The sequence below is a fragment of the Rhinopithecus bieti genome, unplaced genomic scaffold (assembly GCF_001698545.2).
Source record: "Rhinopithecus bieti isolate Rb0 unplaced genomic scaffold, ASM169854v2 scaffold_34968, whole genome shotgun sequence".
In the NCBI taxonomy this organism is placed as follows: domain Eukaryota; kingdom Metazoa; phylum Chordata; class Mammalia; order Primates; family Cercopithecidae; genus Rhinopithecus; species Rhinopithecus bieti.
The window spans coordinates 444,467-451,944 of NW_016814942.1; the positions used below are offsets into that span (position 1 = coordinate 444,467).

Genomic DNA, 7,478 nt, shown 5'->3' on the forward strand with positions numbered 1-7,478 from the left:
AAAAAAAAAAAAAAAAAAAAAAAGAAAGAAAGACAAACCTGAAAATACCCCCTACCGTGACCATTCTAGTTTCTCTCTGTTTCCCCAAGATTACAATCACAGTGGTCATGAATCAACTATCGCCAACAATCAAGTAGGAAAATGCCATAATTTCTGTCTCCTTTTAGAAATAGGAAACAGGAGCCCAGTGAGGAAATTAAAGAGGTAGTGAGGTTTCACTTCTACACCTCCAAGGAACTCCACCTGAAGCTCCCAATGAGGGTAGCTGCAGCACTTAGGGATATTCTCAAGAAACCTCACAATATTCTTTCATTCATTTGCTTGTTTATTTGTCTGCAACTAAGATGTATGCTCCTGGAAGGCCAACTGTGTCAGTCCTGCTTACTGCCAGAATCCCCTCACCAAGCATGAAAACGTTATCTTAGGCATGAAAATGTTTGCTCCTGAATTATTTGTTGGCGTAGGAAGTTATATGGGCCAAAAAATTTAACACTTTCTAATTTTTAATGTAATGTAAATTGCACTAGAAAACACACACACACCATACCTTATGGCCACACAAGTAAAGCTCTTATTTGAGTGTTCACTTGTCCCTTATAAGTCAAAAAAAAAAATTTTTTTTTTTCCCAAGTGCTGTAATCCCAAGTGCTGGGATTACAGGCGTGCGCCATCACGCCCAGCTAATTTTTGGATTTTTAGTAGACAGGCTTTCGCCATTTTGGCCAGGCTGGTCTCAAACTCCTGACCTCAAGTGATCCCCTGCCTCAGCCTCCCAAAGTGCTAGGGTTACAGGTGTGAGCCACTGCGCCTGGCCCCTTATAAGCCAATTTAAAAGAATAAACTTGGCCAGGCGCAGTGGCTCACGCCTGTAATCCCAGCACTTTGGGAGGCTGAGGCAGGCAGCTCATGAGGTCAGGAGTTCAAGACCAGCCTGGCCAACATGGTGAAACCCTGTCTCTACTAAAAACACAAAAAGTAGCTGAGCACGGTGGTGCACGCTTGTAATCCCAGCTACTGGGGAGGCTGAGGCAGGAGAATGGCTTGAACCCAGGAGGCAGAGGTTGCAGTGAGCCAAGATCGTGCCACTGCACTCCAGCCTGGATGACAGAGCAAGATTCTGTCTCAATAAAAATATAAATAAATAAATAAATAAATAAATAAATAAATAAAACTTAGCCAGGAGCAGTGGCTCATGCCTGTAATCCCAGTACTTTGGGAGGCTGAGGCAGGTGGATCACAAGGTCAGGAGTTCGAGACCAGCCTGGCCAAGATGGTGAAACCCCGTCTCTACTAAAAATACAGAAGTTAGCCAGGCATGGTGGTGGGTGCCTGTAATGCCAGCTACTTGGGTGGCTGAGACAGAGAATTGCTTGAAGCCAGGAGGCAGAGGTTGCAGTGAGCCAAGATTGCACCACTGCACTCGAGCCTGTGTGACAGAGCGAGACTCCGTCTGAAAAAAAAAAACACACAATAAACTTGGGCTGGGCACTGTGGCTCACACCTATAATCCCAACACTTTGGGAGGCCAAAGTGAGAGAATCACTCAAACCCAGGAAGGAGTTCAAGACCAGCCTGGGAAACATAGTGAGACCCAGTCTCTACAAAAAATACAAAATTAGCCGGGCATGGTGGTACGTGCCTGTAGTCCCAACTACTCAAGAGGCTGAGGTGGAAGGATCACTTGAGCCCGGAAGTCAAGGCTGCAGTGAGCTGTGATTGTACCACTGCACTCCAGCCTGGGTGACAGAGCACAAGACTCTGTCTCAAAAAAAAAAAAAGAAAAGAAAAAAAGAAAAGGAAAACTCTTATTCAAAAGACACAACAGTATAAACAAAGGCAGTCAAGTTGCAGAGAGGATGAAGTCAAACTTAATACTAGAAATCAAAAATAACACCATCCATTCATTTGGATGGAATCACTTGACACAGAAGTTATTTCCCAATTCCAAAAGAGGTCAGTTTATTTCTTATCATCAAGATCCCACAGGGATTTAATGCCCCCAGTGCTGTCTCCAACAGGAAGGAAACCCTGACTTCCCTAGCTATTTCAGTTCCATAAATCAACAGTTTTTACCGTCCAGAGTTAGAAGCTGGGCAGTGTTTGGACCCACATGCCTTTTAGACCTGCCCACCAACAGATAACCACATTACATTACATCTAATAAATGTACCTAGATCAATATCATTTCTAACTATCCAAGGTTTTTTATTGCTGTAAGGATCCTTCAAGTAAAAAAAAATAAGTTTAAAAAACTTCCTGTTAGATAGAGACGTGGTGGTGGCGCCACCATCCACCAGAGTGAAGTCTGTGGCACATAAGAGACATAGCATAATTTTAAAGGGGAGAGTGATCCCTTTGAAGTTGTTTACCTTAGTTCTTATATTTTAAATATTATAAATTTTGCTCCTTTCCCATGTAATGGAATAACTGTCCTTAAAAGAACTGAAAGAAATTTAAGATTGATGGATATTTATTTGCTTCAATACCAAAGTCAGTGTATGTCTGTATATGTGTGTATGAAAGAGAGAAAGAAAGAAGGAGAGAAGGAGGAAGAGAGAGGGTTTATTTCCAGGAAGAAAACAAACAAACAAAAAAAACCCAGAATCCTTTCTTCAAACGTAGGAGCAGCCCACCAGGGGCCTAGCTCAGACTTTCACCCATTATTTCCTCCTGGGTTTTAGCCGTCAGGGGCAGAATGCCATCTGTCCCCATACTAGTAAGTGAAGAAGGCTGGGCCTAATTTACCAGACATGATTCTACGGCTTTCATTAATTGTTAAGAAAAAAATCCTCTAAAAAAAAATTTTTTTTTAATGTCCTGTCCACTCCCCTCTACTCCACTGCCCCCCGACCCCTGCCCCAGCCTCTAAGCTGGGTTAGCATCTCCACAGCCCTCTGGGCCTTGGGAGCTTGAGGTGAATTCTGATCTCCTCGTGGGCACTAAGCCACACACTGGCCCTCTCAAAGTACTATTATTGTGTGGCGTCAAATGCCTTTGTACATCACTTTCCCAGTCTTTTGTCCCCAAATCTGATCTATTACAATGAAAGAACGGCTCTTCTTTCAAGGTTCTAAAGTGTAAGAACAGATCACTCACCAGGTAACTGCTGGACTCACTCACTCAAGCAGTCTCATAATATGCATATGATCCCTTAGGCATACATAGTTCATCTATTTTTTTCTTCCCACAATTCTTCAAGTTCATTATAATCTTCTATCTTGCCTGTGGTCTAATTAGAGTAATACATCTCCCTACTTGCCCGTAATTCACGAATTACCCCATTTTACAGGAGGAGACGCCAAGGCCAAGAGAAACACAAACGCCCTGCCACACAGCAAATCCATCTCACATCTGGTATCAGAACACAGAAAACTCTTGCTAAGAGACTCAGTGGGGGAATGGGTTTTCCAAGAGACATACCAAGTTTCTTTCTCTTCGGGCATTTTTAGCCTTGGCAGAATATCAAGCGCTTTCTGGTCTGGGAGTCCAGGCCAGGACCCTAATCTCATGAGCACAATAAGCAGCCTTTACCGCACACCAACCGTGTGCCAGGAGCTGTGCTGTCCGCCTCCAGTTTATTACCTCAAATTCATTAATTCATCCATCTAGGAAGCACCTCCCATCATCAATAAGCACCTTGACACACATTCACAGCAATGTGTTCCCTCAAATATTTAATAACATGCCAATTTTGTGCCATCACTTGTCCAGGGTCACATAACTAAGAAGGGCAGCACCAGAATCTGAACTAGGTCCTTCTGACTGTATTCAAAGTTGTCCATTCCCTTTTTAACATCTGATCTGCTGGTCCTGTAGGTTTTATTAAAAATAATAGGTCAGTCGCAGTGGCTCACGCCTATAATCCCAACACCTTGGGAGGCTGAGGCGGGTGGATCACTTGAGCTCAGGAGTTCAAGAGTAGCCTGGGCAACATGGTGAGACCCCTTCTCTACCAAAAATACAAAAATACAGCCGGGCGTGATGGCATGCGCCTGTGGTCCCAGCTACTTCAGAGGCTGAGGTGGGAGGATCACGTGAGCCAGTGGGGCAGAGGTTGCAGTAAGCCGAGATCGCACCACTGCACTCCAACCTGAGTAACAAAATGAGACCCTGTCTCAAAAAAATAAAATAAAATAGTAAATACGTGCAGGCACTTCCCTACCCTCAGGCACTTCTCTACCCTCATCTCAGTCCCAAGCTCCCCACCATCTTTCCCTTCCCCTGAGGGCAGTGCCTACAGCTGACCAGGAAGAGGCAGGAGAAGAGCAACTAAGTCTGCAGCAGCCTCCTGCCTGGACTTGACTTAGCCCAGCAGCAGAGGGCCCAGGAAAGTCTCCAAGCACTTCTCCCCAGAAGAAAATAGCTCGAGTTGAAACTTGTGTCCACATGGTCCACCGACAGATTTAGAACTCAAATTATAGCCTCGGCAGGAGTCTTCACAAAGGACTCAAATTAAGCAAGACCCAGATGGAAACGAACAGGAGAGAGACTACCCTCAGTCAAACTGTAAAGTGAACTGCAGTTCCAGTGGAGTCAGAGGGAAGAACTTGTTGAAATGCTAAAGCAAACACTAGTGCAGACCATACTTCAGAACTCCATTTCAGTCAAATGCTCCCCACGTTTTTAGCTTGAGACTTGTGCGTGGACACGAAGTGGTTACAAGTTACTCAGGTTTCAAACTGAGTTCATTCCTGTCCTTTGGACCATCTCTCAATGCCAGCATTCATCTACTTGGGCTCCACAGAGCTCTGCGTTTGGCAAAGCAGATAAAATTAGCTACTGAACTTGGAATCCAGGGTGGGCCATTAAAAAAAGTACATGAGATGTGTAAACGCCACGTAAAAAGTTCCTTGTGGGCCAGGCCAAAATCACCTAAAACTTACAGAAATCCTGTCCCTTGCCTCCCTTCCCCTGTTTCTGGATCTAAGGTGACCCATTTCCTGCTTCTTGTTCTGTCTTTCCAACCAAAGTGGCCTATGAACTAGGGATCCTATTTGATCAAGGGTTGAATCAGGGGATCTCGGGAGAGAAAATGCAACAGGAAGAGATAAAGGCGAGTTTTCTTCTCCTTTTCATTTTGATGTTTTTCAGCAGGGGGAGGGAAAGTTAAGTTATAGTATGCAGAGGGAGGACTGAGGGATGGGACAGGAAGTGGGTCACTCCCACAGCTTGACAGTGTGATAATGGGGATACAATGTTTCTCCCTTGTCCCATTTGTCCTCACAAAGGCGTGACAACACTGTGATGTCCCCACAACTGGAAAATTGAGTAACTAAGGTGGTCATCTAGTAGCAGCTCACGCTCCCCTAAATCTAGCAGATCTTAGAGGGACATGAGGAAATCATGCTTTTTGCCTCTCTGTCGCCGACTTTCCCCTCCAGCCACAAAATCCTCCAGGCCCCTGGAAACCGAAATAAAAGTCCAGAGAATACCCCTAGAGTAGCAACAAAGACTGAAGGAGGGGTACATTTCTGCTCTCTTCCTCCACAGCTGGGGGAAGTGGGTGCCACAGACAGAAAGAGGAGAAGCTTCATATGAGTGCTCCAAGGATAAATAAAGAGTTTCTCCCTTAGAAAATCAGGAGGAAAGCCTCTAGTAAGAGGGAATACTCTCAGGCAAGTGGGAGGGAACCCCATGGAATTCAGACAGACCCCTCAAAGAAGTGAAGAGATCCAGTGTCTCCCATCAGGAGAAGGGATATCTTGGAAAAGGGGAGACATACTTCAGAGACGTGAGGAGCCTACAGGAGTGGGATATCTCAAGTTAAGGGGAGATACCAGGGACCCCTCAGAAAACTGCAGTATCCATAGAGTATAGAAGAAATAGAAAAGTAGGATACTGGTAAAGTAGGGGTATACCTCAGATAACTAATGATCCGGTCAGATGGGCATTTCAAAGAAGTGGGGGACTCCCTCAGGAAAGTGAAGGCACTCATCAAAAAGTAGGGGGGCCAAGCATGGTGGCTCACACCTGTAATCCCAACACTTTGAGAGGCTGAGGTGGGTGGATCACCTGAGGTCAGGAGTTTGAGACCAACCTGGCCAACATGATGGAATCCCCTCTCTACAAAAATACAAAAATTAGCCGGGCATGGTGGTAGGTGCCTATAGTCCCAGCTACTCGGGAGGCTGAGGCAGGAGAGTCGCTTGAACCCGGGAGGCAGAGGTTGCAGTAAGCCCAGGTCGTACTACTGCACTGCAGCCTGGGCGACCGAGTGAGATTTTCTGTCTCCAAAAAAAACAAAATAAAGGGGGACAAGTCAGAAAAGTAGGACCACAGCTCAGAGAAGCAGGGGTGGGGAGGTTCCTACAGAGAGGTAGGGCTTCCTCTGAGAAGCTGGAATGTCTTCTTAAAAGAGGGTTCCCCCAGGGAAGAAGGGATTCCCCAGGAATCCACAAAAGGTGGGGGATCCCTCAGAGAAAGTATAGCCTAATAGAAGCAGGGGTCTCCTTAGAGGAGTGAGGATAGAGTCTTAGAGAGGCCAGGGCCCCTCAGAGAAAGGGGGGGACCCTCAGAGAGGTAGAGGGTCGCTCAGATGGGGATTCCCCTCAAAGAGGCAGGGGTCCCTCAGAGAATGGGACTCCCCACAGAGGCAGGGGTCCTCAGATAGGAGGGGGTCCCTAGGGAGGCAGGGGTCCCTCAAAGGGGTGGGTTCCTGAGAAAAGTAGAGGGACCCTCAGAGAAGAAGGGAGTCCCCTCAGCTAAGCGGGAATCCTCAAAGAGTTGGGGATCCCCAAAGAAGGGAGTTAGTTCCTCTCAAAGGCAGGATTCCTCAGAGAGGTGGGGGTTCCCTCCGGCAGGGGTCCTCAGAGAGGCGGGGGAGCCCCTGATAAGGGGGACTCCCTTAGAGAAGCAGGGTCGCCTAGAGAGACAGGGCTCCCCTCGGAGAGACGGCGGTTCCCTAGAGACGAGGTCCCCTAGAGAGGCGGTGATCCTCTAGAGAGGCGGGGGTCCCCTAGAGAGACGGGGTCCCCTAGAGAGGTGGGGATCCTCTAGAGAGGTGGGGTCCTCTAGAAAGGCAGGGAGCCTCTAGAGAGGCAGGGTTCCCCTAGAGAAGCGGGGTCCCCTGCCTGGAGAGATGGGGGTCCCCAAGAGAGGCGAGGGTCCCCTAAAGAGAAGGGGTCTCCTAGAGAGGGGGGGGGTCTCCTAGAGAGGAAGGGGGCCCCAGAGCAGGAGGCTCCCTTGAGAGGGAGGTCCTGTGGAGAAGGGAGTCCGCTCGGCGAAGGTAGTGCGGGAGAAGCGGAAGCCCCAGAGAGCCCGGGGCACCGGAAGCCGGGGACCCGCCAGCGGCGCCTGCCCCTTACTCACCGAAGTTGCTCCGCGCCCTCGCCGACGGCGGCCGGGACACGGGACGACCTCGGGCGGCGCAGTCCGGTCAGGTCCTGTGGCGTCCCGCGGAGGCGACTCCCTCAGGTGGCGCCGGCGGCGGCCGCGGCGGCGGCGGCGGCGACAGGACAGACGACCGACCCACCGACTGC

The 7,478-nt window shown here is 48.3% G+C and overlaps 1 protein-coding gene across 5 annotated transcripts in view; it reads right to left on the reverse strand.

The window, feature by feature from the left end:
• Positions 1 to 7,478, reverse strand: part of GATAD2A (GATA zinc finger domain containing 2A) — a 128,147-nt gene extending 120,669 nt beyond the window's left edge. For 4 of the 5 annotated variants that reach the window (XM_017852726.1, XM_017852727.1, XM_017852729.1 and 1 more), the window contains exon 1: positions 7,309 to 7,472. The gene's annotated coding sequence lies outside the window, so the exon portion shown is untranslated. Of the gene's footprint in view, positions 1 to 7,308 lie in introns of all 5 variants that reach the window. The other variant, XM_017852728.1, reaches the window with a different exon arrangement.